A 15,044-nucleotide genomic window follows, 5' to 3' on the forward strand; every position below is an offset into this window, starting at 1 on the left:
ATTGTCCCTGTCTCTGCCTGAGTAACTCCCAGTATGGGACAAAGCCATTCCACGCCTCTGTCCCTGAAGCCTTTCTTGGTCCCTGCCTCCATTCCGACCCCTTCCCCCAAGATCCTATAACTCAATCCTTCTGCTCCTCCCCCTTTTCCCTCCATTCTCCTTGAGTCACAAGATTGTAGATCTTGGGGTTGTGAACGAATTGGAGATGCATGATGATCTTTGTGTGTCATTTTGTCTGTGTCTCTGTTAAGTGTGATGGTATTGTTTTACTTTGGACCAATGCAGAGTCCCAAATTCCAAATGGCCTTAGATGTGTGGAAGTAACTTTAGCTAAATTTTAACCTAATGCTTCTCCTGTGAGGGACCAAAAGTCAATAGAACTGCCAGCTTTTCTGTTCTCACCTTTTACACCTCTCTTAGCTGTGTTTTAAAGAACTTTGATAAACTTTACCCACCTTTGTTGAGCGAGATTAGGGAAGCAGTGTTTTCTTTTCTTCCCAGAGTTGCCTTGAGCACGCCCACTGCAGAGGGAAATGCCTGGGGTCTAAAAACTTTGATATCTCGCTTAAACTTTTCTCAAACTCCAAAGAACTGCAAGCAGAAGATGAACTTTTTGGGAAGCTGACTACTGAAAAGTTAGGAGATGTGAGAAATGCCTAGTGCCTGGGGTCAGAACAAGCCAGAGGAACTAATCCTATAAGTAAAAGGTGGAACTAAGGGGCTCCCAACAGCTGCCAAAGTCATTTTGTTTTGGGGAGTCTCCTCCTTCCTTACCTGCACTTTAGGGATTACCCCACCTCTGTTTGCTTAACTAATGAGACAATAAATGCAGTAATGTGTTGATGTTATAGATTGTTTCTTGGGGATGATCTTGGCTAAATGTGTATCTAAAAGATAATTTTTTATTGTAACAATCTGGTATCTGAATGGGTTTCTAAAGCATTGCACTATCTTGCAGTTAAAAGTTGGGTTTAAGCAATTGTTTAGTTTGATTTCAGATAGTTCATGCTAGAAAACTTAAATACTTAGGGTAAAAAAAAAATTAGAAAGTTTCAATTTTGAACTGGGTAGCCTGAGAAAATTTCACTAGGTATTCCAGTGCATTAACTTGGGCAAAGATAATAAATTATGATATGATATCTGTTCCCCTCAGTGTGTAAGATTCAGAAAAAAAAGGGTGCTAAATTAAAATGTTGGTCTGGCTTATTAAAATAACATTAATTAGCAACAGTCTTAGAAATTTTTAAGGCTTAATTTTGGATATACATGATAAAACTTAATACTACTTTAGGAACTTCAGAACAAAGGAAGCAGCTTAATGATCCTGAGGAAATTTCCTCTGATGGTGGCCTTTATATTATCAAGAAAAGATCCTATTTTCAGTTTTGTGTGGGCAAGTGTTTCTAATGTAAAGATATATAAAGATATAAAATTTTGAGAATTGCATCTTAAACCTGAAAAGTATGACTTATAGCTAAAATGCCTTAGGCATGAGGTTTCTGCTCAGAATTCCAGTTTCCCAGTTCCTTCCAGACCTCAGCCAGGACTTAAGCTGATATGCAAATAGAAGAAGCTTGGGGCACTCAGCAGGACGCAGATTTCAGGCCCAAGGAAAAACAAAAGAGTTAAAGTGTCTTTTTACCTGAACTCAAACTAGACCCCAACCAAAAAGTAAATTATATGGTATTTATTAATTACTGGCCAGTCATCTTTTTTTTAGGACTCTTGCTTTTTCTTAGATTCTGTATTTTTTTTGAGCTCATGATTTTGGTCCTACAGACCTAGGTTAATGTTTTTCTGATCAACTGTGGAGTTTTGAAACATTGCAATGGAGATTTCACCTAAAAAAGCTACTAGGGTGTTACACTTGTGTTATGTGTTGTATGTCGGTATGTCTGTATGTGTGTATGTCCATATATCCTGCAGTGATATGACAATTGACAGATGAGGAGTGCTCATAAAAAAAAAATTTAAAAATGGATCCAAATATCTTTGATTCACATGATTCAAATGGTTCAATTTAAATTGGGTAAACAGATAAAAGTAAAGATATCTTTAAAATTAAGCTTATAAGTTTTTCTAGGTGTTCAAAAAGACCCTAATAAAATGATGGTGTCTATAAAATAATCTGCTTACATTCAGAAATTTACAGATATTGTTTTAAAGTGTGAACAGAAGGAGGTTAACAGATGGAAAAGAAAAACTAGAAAGTTTTAGATATGGATTTAATAGAGGGAAAATGTGTTTCTGGATAAGAGAGTCTATGTGATTAAGTAATTAAGAGGGTTTAAGTAAGTGATAAAGAAGGTCTGTGTAAGTTGGTTATATTTGTAAGTTTGAGCAAGTAATCTTAAAGAAAATTAAAGATTATACGACTATGGTTAAACAACAGCTGTTATTTTTCAATATCGTAATGTTGTTACTTTAAAAGCTAACCTCGGTTAATATAAAAACATCAATGTAATTATGGTGCTATTAATGTGTTCATATCTTCCAGGTATACAAGTCTGTAAGGTAGAAGCTTCAAAAGAACATTGTATCAAGCTGGTGTTCTAAAGTTGTATGGTAATTTTAGACTTACAACAACAAAAAAAACATGTTGGAGATTTGTTCATATCATTTGTGTTCTACAACTGGACTTGTTATCAATAAGATATGTACAATTCCATGTTACTTTTCACACTGAGATACAATTTAAATGTATTTTTAAGTTAATGAGAGCCTAATCTGTGTGAAGGTTTTATTGCAAAACACAAAAGTACATTACTACTTTTCTACAAGAGGTTAAAATATTTCAGCCTTTAATTCATGTTTTAAATGTGATATTATGTTGTGTTAGCTAATGTTCATGTAAACTTGAACAACAATTTATGTAAACTTTGTAAAATGATCAGATTCAGAACTATAGTACTTGAGAATTATAAAGAGCCCTGCCTTACTTGAGATAAGGCACTGTCCCATCTCACTACATGTGAAAGTGGCTATGAAAGAAGTAAGCCAGATTTCAGTACAGTTAAAGTTGTGTCCAAAAGTAGGTTTTTGCCAAGATTACTAGGATCTCAAATAGGAAATTATGATGTATAACCCTGCCAGAATTCAAGGTAGCTATTATATAAGCTAAATATGTTTTTACCCTAGTTAGTTTTGTTTTGTAGTTTGCTTATAGATGGTTTAAGGATTGCCTGTTAATGTTTTAAAGAGGTATTGCTTTAAGAACACAACCTGGGTCAACATAAGATAAGGAGTTACCACCTACAGGATAGAGATATAGACATTAAAGCCCAGTGCTCTTAATAGAAGGCTGTTAACTTATTTGCTGGATGTTTAAGATTAAGTTTTAAAATTAAAAATTTGGCTCTTGCCCTCTGAGTCAGTCTGAATCATGGAATAGGGGACTTCTCCAAAGGGCTCTGCAACTCTAGGCCACATAACCTCCTGAGCAGGGAGATTAATGAGACCAATGGAGGGCAGAAAGCTGATTGGTGCATTTGCTGTAAAGAGGAGGGTCATCAGAAAGGGGAGACATCCCTGATGCTTCCGAGGGAAGCCACATGGTCAAGCAAGGCCTGGACCCATCCTAAGGTAAATGACACTAGCAGAACTGAGAAGCTGCAATGAAGTTCCCCGAGGACTCCCAGTGAAACTCAGCTGACTGTTGACAATAGATCAGGACAAAAGTCAGTTTGACTTGCTTCATCTTAAACACTTAGAAAAGATAGTTAAAGCCAAAGCACAGCTGTTCCTAGACATTTTAAATGATAATAATAATTAAATGTAACTTCCAAAAATAAGTAAACTGGAGGCTACAAAAGAGATTCTCAGACAGGAATGTCTGATAACTATTAAAAGGAACTGCCTATATAAGGAGAGTAACTAAGATCAGAGTAGGGACCAAGAGCAGGAGAAGAAGATTAACATTTAACAGGGATGAGAGGAGGGAGGGAAAGGGAGAGAGAAGGGAAATTGCATGGAAATGGAAAGAGACCCTCAGGGTTATACAGTGGAGGGGGTAGAGAGAGAGGAGGGGAGGGGAGGGGAGAGGTAGGGAGGGGGGAGGGTGGAGGATGGGAAAGGCAGCGGAGCACAACAGACACTAGTATGGCAATATGTAAATCAATGGATGTGTAACTGATGTGATTCTGCAATCTTTGTATGGGGGGAAGGTGGGAGTTCATAACCCACTTGAATCAAAGTGTGGAATATGATATGTCAAGAAATTTGTAATGTTTTGAACAACCAACAATAAAAAATTTAAAAAAAATACAAAAAAAAAAGGAACTGCCAGAGTAGTTTTTAGTTTAAGGCCCACAGATATTCCTAAACTACACAGGTAGGCTTGGTGTTTGCTAATATGGTTATCCAGCCCTAAGTAGCAGAATTAAAGGTTTCTCTATTAGACACAGGTCATACTAGTAAAAGGATTTTGCAAGATCAGATGACATTAAATTATTAGACTATATCTTAAAGGGAAAGAACATCTGTAAACCTAAATGTTAGTTGTTGTGTTTACATCCCTGACATTTCTGGCAAGGTGACAAATATCCTTAAAGATTTATATGCTCAGAAAGAAGCCATGTCCTCAGCAACTTTGTCGTGGAAACAATATCTTAGCTCCTGGTTCTTGGTACTTCCTGGTGGAAAACATTGTTAGTCTCTGTCTTGGCCATCATACTCATTGGCATATTCCTGTGCTGTGACATTTATTGTTGCATCAATATGGTTCCAGTAAATTAATGAATTCTTATTTCTCTTATAAACCACCCATCACTTGAATGGCCCTCCAGCCTAATACTTCTCAATTGGACTTTTATCATGGACCACTCGATAGACCCGATATTTTTAAAGGGGGACTCCAAACTGCTTGCCCCACACCATCCCTTTTCAGCCGGAAGAAGCCAGAAAGATTCTTTTCACCCCCCCCCTTCCTTACAGCAGTAAGGAGTTCCCAAATTAGAGGGGGGGAATGAAGCCAGATTTAAAGTTAGGTAGTCAGTGTAGTTAGATATATCGGGGTCTAATACCGAGTGAAATCTAAAATGGAGGCCATGCTGAAAATGATTCCAGAGAACGCAAAACAACTCACGAAATGTGAAACCCTTCAATAATCGTGATGCATTACTTTTAAGATTAAAAGTAGTCAGAAAAAGGAGTGGGGAATGTAACGGTAAAAGAAATTGAAGTTAAAGCGTAAAAGTTAAAGGGTAAAAGACCGGGTGTTGTAAAAGTTTCTAAGCTGCAAGGTCTGAGTTAAAATGTAAAGGAGGTATTGTTAGGTTTCTATGTTACCTGCAAAACCTGAAATTTCTGTAGCTGTTAAGACAATGCTTAGAACCGCCCAGTAAACATTTCCCCTGATTGTCTGGTTGTTTAATAACTGAAGGGGTCTGTGTGGTTGCACACAGGCCTTGCAGGGCCTGAACCAATCAGTTTGAATGTGTACTCTCCTTAGGAATGACCTATCACTCCAGCCTGACCTGTTCCCGCCAATGAATGAACTAATCATGTTTAGGAGTTGTTGTTCAATTTTCCTGCGCCTCATGATGATTTGTTCTGATGTATACAAAGCCCTCCGCCCTCCCCAAAAAGTGTACTTAAGCAGTGCTCAGCCCCTGCTCGGGGCTCTGGGCTGCTTTCCCTTCTTGAGTGGGCACGGAGCCCCAGCATGCTGGTTCAATAAATCCCCCTTCTGCCAATTTCATGAGTGGTCACTTGGTGGTCTCTTTCTCCGACGTTTCGCGGGACCCTTACAACGAGAGTGGTCTTCCACCTGTACAGGCGAGTCCTCTCTACCCTGGCTAAGGTGGTATACAAGCTCCCCACTAAACCTGGGTGGGAGGAGTCTCATGCCTGGAGTGGCAAGTCCCCAGTAACCTGGCTGCAGCAGTATAAGAGGAGCTCCACCTCCCACACCCATATGAGAGGTGTCTCCAGCCTCGAGTTGCTAGTTCCCGCTACCTTGGCTGCAAGTGTATAAGAGCCACCTCTGACACCAAGGTGGGCGAGGTCTCTTGCCAGGAGAGATGAGTCCACTCTACCCTGGCTACTGCAGTTTAGGAGTTCCATGACAACCAGGTTTGAGGAGTCTCCCCCCTGGTGGGTAGAGTCCCCTTTACACTGCCTGAGGTTGTATAGGAGCTCCCATGGAAACCCAGGTCTCATGCCTGGAGTCCCCTCTACCCTGGCTGCAGCGGCATAAGAGCTCCCCCTGAAACCCAGGTGGGAGGCATCTCTTGCCTGCAGAGGCAAGTTTCCTCCACCCTGTCTGTGGTCATATAGGAGATCCCCTTGACACACGGGTGGGAAGGGTCTACTGACTGGAGCAGCAAGTCCCCTCTACCCTGGCTCCGGAGGTATACAAGCTCCCTCAGACACCCAGGTGGGAGAGGCCTCCCACATGGAGGGGTGAGTCTCCTCTATACTGTCTGTGGTGGTATATTAGTTCCCACTGACACTCTGGTGGGAAGGGTCTTTAGCCAAGAGGTGCAAGTACATTCTTCTGTGGGACGAGCAGATTTGCTCCCGTCCTATCTATGGACGGGCAGCTTTTTTTTTTCTTTTTTTCATCACTTACCCCCGAGTGTCCTGGGGCTCCCTGTAATGGGCCACCATCTGCCGCAGTCTGGCTGCAGCAAAGTAACCGGGGGGGTGACGAGCAACTTGTGTACGTTGATACAGCAGGAGTGGAAGCCGTTTATTGTAGGACAACAGAGGTATTTATACATTCCACACAGCTTATCTTAATTAACATAAACTAGATACAGCAGTCAACCAATAAGAAATCTCCACACTTAATGGCTCACTGGCGCCACCACACAAACCACTCCCCCTGGCAAAATACCAGGTGCCATCCTGACTTGTTTACAGACTCTAACATTGGGCAAGGGTATCAGGACACTCAAAAAGATTTGGGAGGGAAGGCAGGGGATTCAGCAGGGGGCACTCAGGCTCCAGGCACAGGGCCACCTTCAGGATTCAGGGTTCCTGGTGCATTACCAAGCACTCAGGGAGAGCAAGATCCAAGGAGAGCGACAGGGCATTGTTTTCTGTAAGGCATGCTGGATCAGATAAGAATCTATGGCCAGGGTCCTGGCAAAGAGGCCATGAACAGCAAGAAGGAGAGGGAAGGGATGACACACATGGAAGAGGGTTCGGGTTGGTGAGCATAGGGATTAGACCCAGGACCAAGTCAGGCGCCCAGGCAAGGAACCCACCCAATCAATCGTGATGGGGCACCCAAGGGGCAGAAGACCTGCGAGTGCCAGTAAAAAGCACCAGGGGAAGGGGAGGAAGGGGTTGCGTGAGGACCAGGAGAAGCCATGGGGCACCTAGGGGAGCCCACTATAGGGCCCAAGCAAGGGGCCCCCAGGTCAGAACCAACAGGAAGAGGCTCCTTGCTATGTCAAAGTCCTTGATGGAACTTTTTCAGGGGCTCAGATGAACACCCAGGCTTAGGGACTCCAGGGAAAATATCAGGGTTAGGGAGGGCTAGATTTTCCTAGGGACAGCATGCAAGGCAAGAAGGCAGGGGTGGGAAGGGAGGGGATTGCTCAGGGCTGGGTTGGAACAAGTCCATGTTAACTACCATGCCTCCAGGTTCACACAGTGATGAGGACTCAGGCAAGTGGCAGGGCTGTTTCACATAGGGAGCATTCAGGGAACAGAGGCAAGTCAATTCCGCTCCTCTGCCTTGGGTGAGGAGATCCTCAGAGAGGGACCTGGACAAAAGGAGGGGCCAAAGAGTGTACTGTGAGGGGAAACCTGGTGTGCCAAAGTGGGGTGGGGGGTCAGGCTGCCAGGACCCTTTTGAGCAGCATAGGCAAAGGAATAGTAGGGGGAGCGGATGGTCTGGGCAGTGCCAGTATAACACAGTCTGAGGGAATCAGAGGGGAGGCACAGGAGCCAGCCAATAAAAGAGGCCTGAAATCTAGGGACAGGGGCTGGGTCCTTGAGAAGAATAGCCAGGGGCTCAAGAATGGAGCCAGGCCCAGTAATAGGGAGCCAAGTGCTTGCACCTGGGCCTAGGTGAATGAAAAAGGACATGGTTGTCTGTGGGAGCTCTTATGCCTCTGCAGCCTGGGTATAGTGGACTGGCTCCTCCAGGCAAAAGACCCCTCACACGTTGGTGTCCAGGCTACCTTGCATTCTGCCTCAGCCCAATACGTTGATGAGATCCCTTCCACCTGGGTGCCCAGTGGGGGGTGGGGTCATGAACAGCTGCAGCCATGATATGAGATACTCCTCCCTCCAGGCGGGATACTCCTTTCACCTGGGTTTTAGGGGAAGCTCATACCGAGGTGCAGCCAGAGTAGCAGGGACTCGCCCCTCTAGGCAAGAGACCCCTCACAGTTGGGTTTGTACCGAGGGCTCTTATACAGCTGCAGCCAGGGTAGCAGGGAATCGCCCCCTCCAGGTGGGAGACCCCTTTCACCTGGGAGTCTGGGGAAACTCGTATACTTCCACAGGCAGAGTAGAGGGGATTCACCCCTCCAGGCAGGAGATGCCTCCAAACTGGGTGTCTGGGGAGCTAGTACACTGCCCCAACCAGGGTAGAGAGGGCTCATGCTTCCAGGCAGGAGACCCCTCCCACCTGATTGTTGCAGGGATTTTGTATACCACTGCAGCCAGGCCAGAGGGGACTTGCCTCTCCAGGCAAAGACCCCTCCAACCTGTGTGTTGAAGGGAGCTCATATACCAGCGCAGCCAGGGTAGAGGGCACTCACCCTGCCAGTTTGGTGACCCCTACCACCTGGGTGTCTGTGGGGGCTCTTATACTACCGATTCAGGGTAGCAGGATCTTGCCCCACTAGGTGAGAGACCCCTCCCACCTGGGAGTCAGGGGAGCTCCTATACCACTGCAGCCAGGTTAGAAGAGACTGGAACCTACAGTCAGGAATCCTCTCCCATCTGGGTGACTGGGGGAGACCTATACCTCCCAGCCAGGGTAGGGGGGACTCGCTCCTCCTGTTGGGAGACACCTCCCACGTGGGTGTCCTGGGAGCTCTTATATACCACCAGCCAAAGTAGAGGTGACTCATCCCTCTTGGTGGGAGACCCCTCCCACCTGGGTTCTGGGGTCTTGTATAGCTAGTATACCTCCAAAGCGAGGGTAGAAGGGACTCGCCCCTCCAGTCGGGATACCCCACCCAACTGGGTGTCTGGGGAAGCTTGTATGACTGCACAGCTAGGGTAGAGGGTATTCCCTGCTCTAGGTGGGATACCCTTCCTACCAGGGTGTCAGAGGGAACTCTTTTCCTGCCACAGCCATGGTAGAGGGGAATCGCCCTTCAGGCAAATACCCCTCCCACCTGGGTGTCAGGGGGAGCTCTTATACCGCCACATCCAGAATAGAGGTGACATGACCCTCCAGGCAGGAGACCACCCTCCCATGTGGGTATGGTGGGGCGGCTCGTATATCGCCATATCCAGGATAGAGGGTTTTGCCCCTCCTTGTGGGGGACCTCTCCCACCAGAATGTCCTTGGGAGCTCCTATACCACCACAACAAGTGTAGGGGAAACTCGCCACTCCAGGCAGGAGACCTCTCCCACCTGGGTGTCAGGTGAAGCTAGTATACTGTGCCAGCCAGGGTAGAGGGGACTCGCCCCTCCAGGTGGGAGACCCCACATACCTCGGTGTGGGTAGAGGAGCTCATATACCATGGTAGCCACGGTAATGGGGACTTGCCCCTCCAGGGAGGATACCCCTCCCACCTGGGTGTAGCTGGCAGCTTGTATAACACTTTATCCAGGGTGTACGGGACATGCCCTCTAGGCGGGAGACACCTCCCACCTGGGTGTCAGGGGAGCTCATGTAGTACAGCACCCAGGTTAGAGGATTCTTGGCTCTCCAGGCAGAAGACCCCTCCCTCCAGGGTGTCAGGTGGAGTTTATATACTACAGCAGCCAGGGTAAAGGGGACTCACCTGTCTCTATTAGAGACCCCTCCCATGTGGGTATGGTGGCGGGGCTCATATATGGCTATATCCAGGGTAGACGGTTTTGCCCCTACTTGCGGGAGACCTCTCAATCTTGGGTGTCTAGGGGAACTCCTACACCACTGCAGCCAGGGTAGAAGGGACTCACCCCTCTAGGCAAGAGACTCCTCGCACCTGGATGTCTGGAGGTGCTCCTATACAGCAGCATCCAGGGGAGAGGCAACTAGCCCCTCCAGGAGGAAGACCCCTCCCACCTGAGTGTCAGAGATAACGCATATTCTGCTGCACCCAGGGTAGAGTAAACACACTCCTCCAGGCAAGAGACCCTGCCCATCTTGGTGGTAGGGCAAGCTTATATTCCGCCTTAGTCAGGGTAGAGGGGACTAGCCCCTCCAGGCAGGACATCCCTCCCACATGGGTTTCAGGGGAAGCTCTTATATCACTGCAGCCAGGGTAGAGGGGATTAGCCCCTGCAGGCAGGAGACTTCTCACACCTTTGTGTTCTGGGAGCTCTTATATGGCACCAGCCAAAGTAGAGTGTACTCTCACCCTTCCAGGTGGAAGACCCCTTCCACCTGGGTGTGGAGGGTGAGCTTGTATATACAGGGGACTCACCTGTCAAGGTGAGAAACCCCTCCTACCTGGGTGTCAGGGGGAGATCTTATACCACAGCAGCCATTGTAGAGGGTAATTTCCACTTCAGGAGGGAGACCCTCCCACCTGGGTGGCTGTGGAGATCCTATACCACTGCAGGCAGGGTACAGGAAACTCTACCCTCTGGATGGAAGACCCCTTCCATCTGGATGTCCTGGGGAGCTCCAATACTGCCACAGCAAAGGTAGAAGAAACATGTCTTGAAGGCAGAAGACCCCTCCAGCCAGGATCTACTAAGAGCTCTTATATGGAAAGAGCTGAAGTAGAGGGGACTCACCCTTCCAGGCTGGATACCCCTCCCACCTGAGTGTCAGGGGAGCTTGTATACCGCCACAGACAGGGTAGAGGAGATTTGCATGTCCATGTGGAAGACCACTCCCACATGTGTTTAGGGGGTCACTTGTATACTACCTTAGCCAAGTTAGAGAAGACTTGCCCCTCCAGGTGGCAACCCCTCTCATCTGGGTGTCTGGAAGATATTGTATACCTCCACATCAAGGGTACAGTGGACTCATTGCTCCAGGAGGGGACCCCTCCCACCTGGGTGTTGTGGGAGCTCCTATACCACTGCAGCCAGAGTAGAGGGGACTCACCTCTCCAGTTAGGAATCCTCAAAACCAGGGTGTCAGGGGGAGTTCCTATACCACCAGAGCCAGGGTAGAGGGGTCATGCACCTCCAGGCAGAAGACCCCTCCCACCTGGATGTCAGAGAAATTCATATTCTGCTGCAGCCAGGGTAGAGTAGACACACTCCTCCAGGTGAGAGAACCCTCCCATCTTGGTGCCAGGGTGAGCTTGTATTCCACTTTAGCCAGGGTAGAGGGGACTCGCCCCTCCAAGCTGGAGACACCTCCCACCTGGATGTTTTGGGGGTCAGGTATACAGCTGCAACCCAGGTAGCTGGGACTCACCCCTCCAGGCAGGAGATCCCTTTCACCTGGTTGTCAGAGGGAGCTCTCATCCTGCCACAGCCATTGTAGAGGGCCCTCCAGGCAGGAGACCCCTCAAGAAAAGAGACCTCTCCCCCCTGGGTGTGTGTGAAGGAGCTCGTGTATCTCGAGAGCCAGGATACAGTGGACTTGACACTTCCAGCGGGAGAGACTTCCCATCTTGGTATGGGGGGGGGAGCTCCTATACCACAGCAGCCAGAATAGAGGGTACTTACCCTTCCTAGCACGAAACACCTCCCACCTGGGTCTCTGGGAAGCTGATATACCCCTGCAGCCAGAGTAGGGGTAAGTCACCTTTCTAAGATGGAGACCTCTCCAGCCTGTGTGTCAGGTGGAACTCCTTAACCGCTGCAGCCAGGGTAGAGGAGACTGGCCCCTCCAGGCAGAAGATCCCTCCCACCTGGGTGTCAGGTGGAGCTCATATACCACAGCCACCAGGGTAGAGGCGATTCGCACCTCCAGGCGAGAGACACCTCATACCTGGGAATGGGGGTAACTCCTATACTGCCTTAGCCAGGGTAAAGGGGACAGGCCCCTTCAGGCGGGAGACTCCTCCCATCTTGGTATGTAGCCAGGATCTCTTATACCACAGCAGCCAGAATAGAGGCTTTTAAGCAGAAGACCCTTCCCACCTTGGTGTCTGGGAGAGCTGGTAAACCCCTACAGGGCAGGTAGAGGGAAGCCACCCTTCTAGGAAGGAGACCACACCCACCTGGGTGTCACGGGATGCTCCATAATCACTGCACCCAGGGTGCAGTGGACTCGACCCTCCAGGTGGAAGACCCCACCCACCTAGGTGTCAGGTGGAGCTCATATAGCCCAGCAGCCAGACTTGAGGCAACTGGCACCTCCAGGAGAGAAACACCTCCCACCTGGGAATGGGAATAAATCCTATTTGGCCTTAGCCAGGGTAGAGGGGACTCACCCCTCCAGGCAGAATTCCCATCTCACCTGGGTATCAGGTGGAGCTCATATTCACCAACAGCTAGGGAAGAGTTGACTTGCACCTCCTGGCAAGAGACACCTCCCAAATGGGATTGGAGTTAACTCCTATACCTCATTAGCAAGGGTACAGGGGACTCGTCCCTCCAGGAGGAAGACCCCTCCCACGTGGTGTTTGGTGAGGGGGGATCCTATACTTCAGCACCTTGGGAAGCAGTGACTCACGCCTCCAGGTGGGAGACCACTCCTAATGGGAGTAGGAGGGGGCTCTTATACCCCCAAAGCCAGGGTTGAGGGGACTCGCCCCTTCAGGCGGGAGACTCTTCCACCTGGGTGGGGGGAGAGTGCCTATATCTGTGCAGCCAGAGAAGTGGAGACTCACATCTCCAGGCAGAAGACCCCTCCCACCAGGGTGTTGTGGGGAACTTGTAGACCACATTATACAGAGTAGAGGAGGCTTGCACATCCAGGCAGGAGACCCCTCCAACCTGGCTATCATCTGGAGCTCATATACCACCCCAGCCATTGTAGAAAGTACTTGCCCATCCTGGAGGGAGACCCCTCCCACCAGCGTGTTGCAGGAACTTGTATACCACCTTAGCCAGGGTAGAGGAGTCTCACACATCCAGGCTGGAGACCCCTCCAACCTGTCTTTCTGTGGGCGCTCATATACCACCAAAGCCACAGTAGAACGTACTTACACCTCTTAGCGAAAGTCCCCTCCCTCCATGGTGACAGGATAGAGGGAACTCACCCCTCCATGCGCTAGACCCCTCCTACCTGGGTGTCTGAGGTAGCTTGTATACCAACGAAGCCAGGATAGAGGGCACTCGCCCCTCCAGGCGTGAGACCCCATCTACCTGGGCTTCTGAAGGAACTGCTATACAACCGCAGGAAGTGTAGATAGGACTCTACCCAAAAGGAGGAGACTCCTCAAACCTGGTTGTCATGGTAACTCCTAATCTGCAATAGCCAGGATAGAGGGAACTCACCCCTCCTGACAAGAGACCCCTCCCACCGGGGTGTCAGAGGCAGCTCTTATACACCTGTAGCCAAGGTAGAGGGGACTAGCAACTGCAGGCAGAAGATACCTTCCATATGGGTGTTGGAGGTGGAGTTCCTATACTGCTGCAGCCAGGTTACTGGGGACTTGCCCCTCCAGGCAGGAGACTCCTCCCACCTGGTTATTGCAGGGAGCTTGTATACCACCTTAGCCAGGGTAGAAGGACTCCTGCATCAAGGCAGGAGACTCCCCCCACCTGGGTGTCCAGGGGAGCTCATATACCACCTCAGCCAGGTTCTTTCCCCTTCAGGCAGGAGATTTCTCTCAACAGGGTGTCATGGGGAGCTCTTATAATGCATCAGCCAGGGTAGAGTGGAGTGGCCCCACTATATGGGAGAACCCTGCCACCTGGGTATGGGAGTGGTAGCTACTATACCTCTGCAGTTAGGGTACAGTGGTCTTGCCCTTACAAGCAGAAGTCCCCTCCCACCTGGGTGTAAGGGTGGAGTTCATATAACCCTGCAGGCAGGGTAGTGTGATTTCACCCCTCCAGGCAGCAGACCCTGCCCACCTGGGTGTCAAGGAGAGCTCTTATACCACCAGAGCCCCCTTCAGGCAGGAGACTGCTTCCACCTTGGTGTCCTTGGGAACTTCTATACCACTGCAGTAAGATAGAGAGGCCTCTAGCCTCCTGGAGGGAGACTCCTCCCAATTGGGTATCAGGGGAGCTCATATACCACTGTAGTCAGGGTAGAGCGGACTTGCCTTTTTATTCCGGAGATCACTCCCACCTGGGTGTCTGGGTGAACTCCTATACCTTCACAGTCAGGGTAGAAGGGTCTCCTTCTTCCAATTGGGAGACCCCTCTCACATGGGTGTGGTAGGGAGCACCTATATCTCCACATCCAGGGTGGAGGGGAAACACCCATCCAGTTCGGAGACACCTAAAACCTGGGTGTCAGTGGGAGCTCCTATACCACCACAGGCAGGATCCAGAGGACTCTAACCTACAGGCAGGAGACTCCTCCAAACTGGGTGTCAGGAGACCCCCTGTACTGCAGCAGCCAAGGTAGAGAGGACTTGTCCCTCTAGACGGGAGACTCATTCCACCTGGGTGTCTCAGGGAGTTTGTATACCACCTTAGCCAGGATAGAGGCGACTTGCACCTCCAGACGGGAGACCCCTCCCACCTGGGTTTGGGGGGAGCTCGTATACCACTGCAGCCAGTGTAGAGGGTACTTGCTTCAGCAGGTGATAGACACCTCCCACCAGGTTGTCAGGCAGAGGTTGTATACTGCCATAGCCATGGTAGAGGGGACTTGCCACAGGCGAAGACCTCCCACTTGGGTGTCAAGGGGAGCTCATATACCACAGCCAGGGTAGCAGGGATTTGCCCCTCCAGGCGAGAGACCCCTCGCACCTGGGTGTCATGGGAGCTCCTGTACCACTGTAGCCAGGTTAGAGGGGAGTTGCCCTTCCAGTAGGGAGACCCATCCCACCTGGGTGTCTGGGGGAGCTCCTATACCTCCACAGCCAGGGTAGAAGGGCCTCACCCTTCCAGT

Source organism: Marmota monax, unplaced genomic scaffold, assembly GCF_021218885.2.
Source record: "Marmota monax isolate L192 unplaced genomic scaffold, Marmota_monax_Labrador192_F-V1.1 WCK01_AAM20220418_F8-fsc00044, whole genome shotgun sequence".
Lineage (NCBI taxonomy): Eukaryota > Metazoa > Chordata > Mammalia > Rodentia > Sciuridae > Marmota > Marmota monax.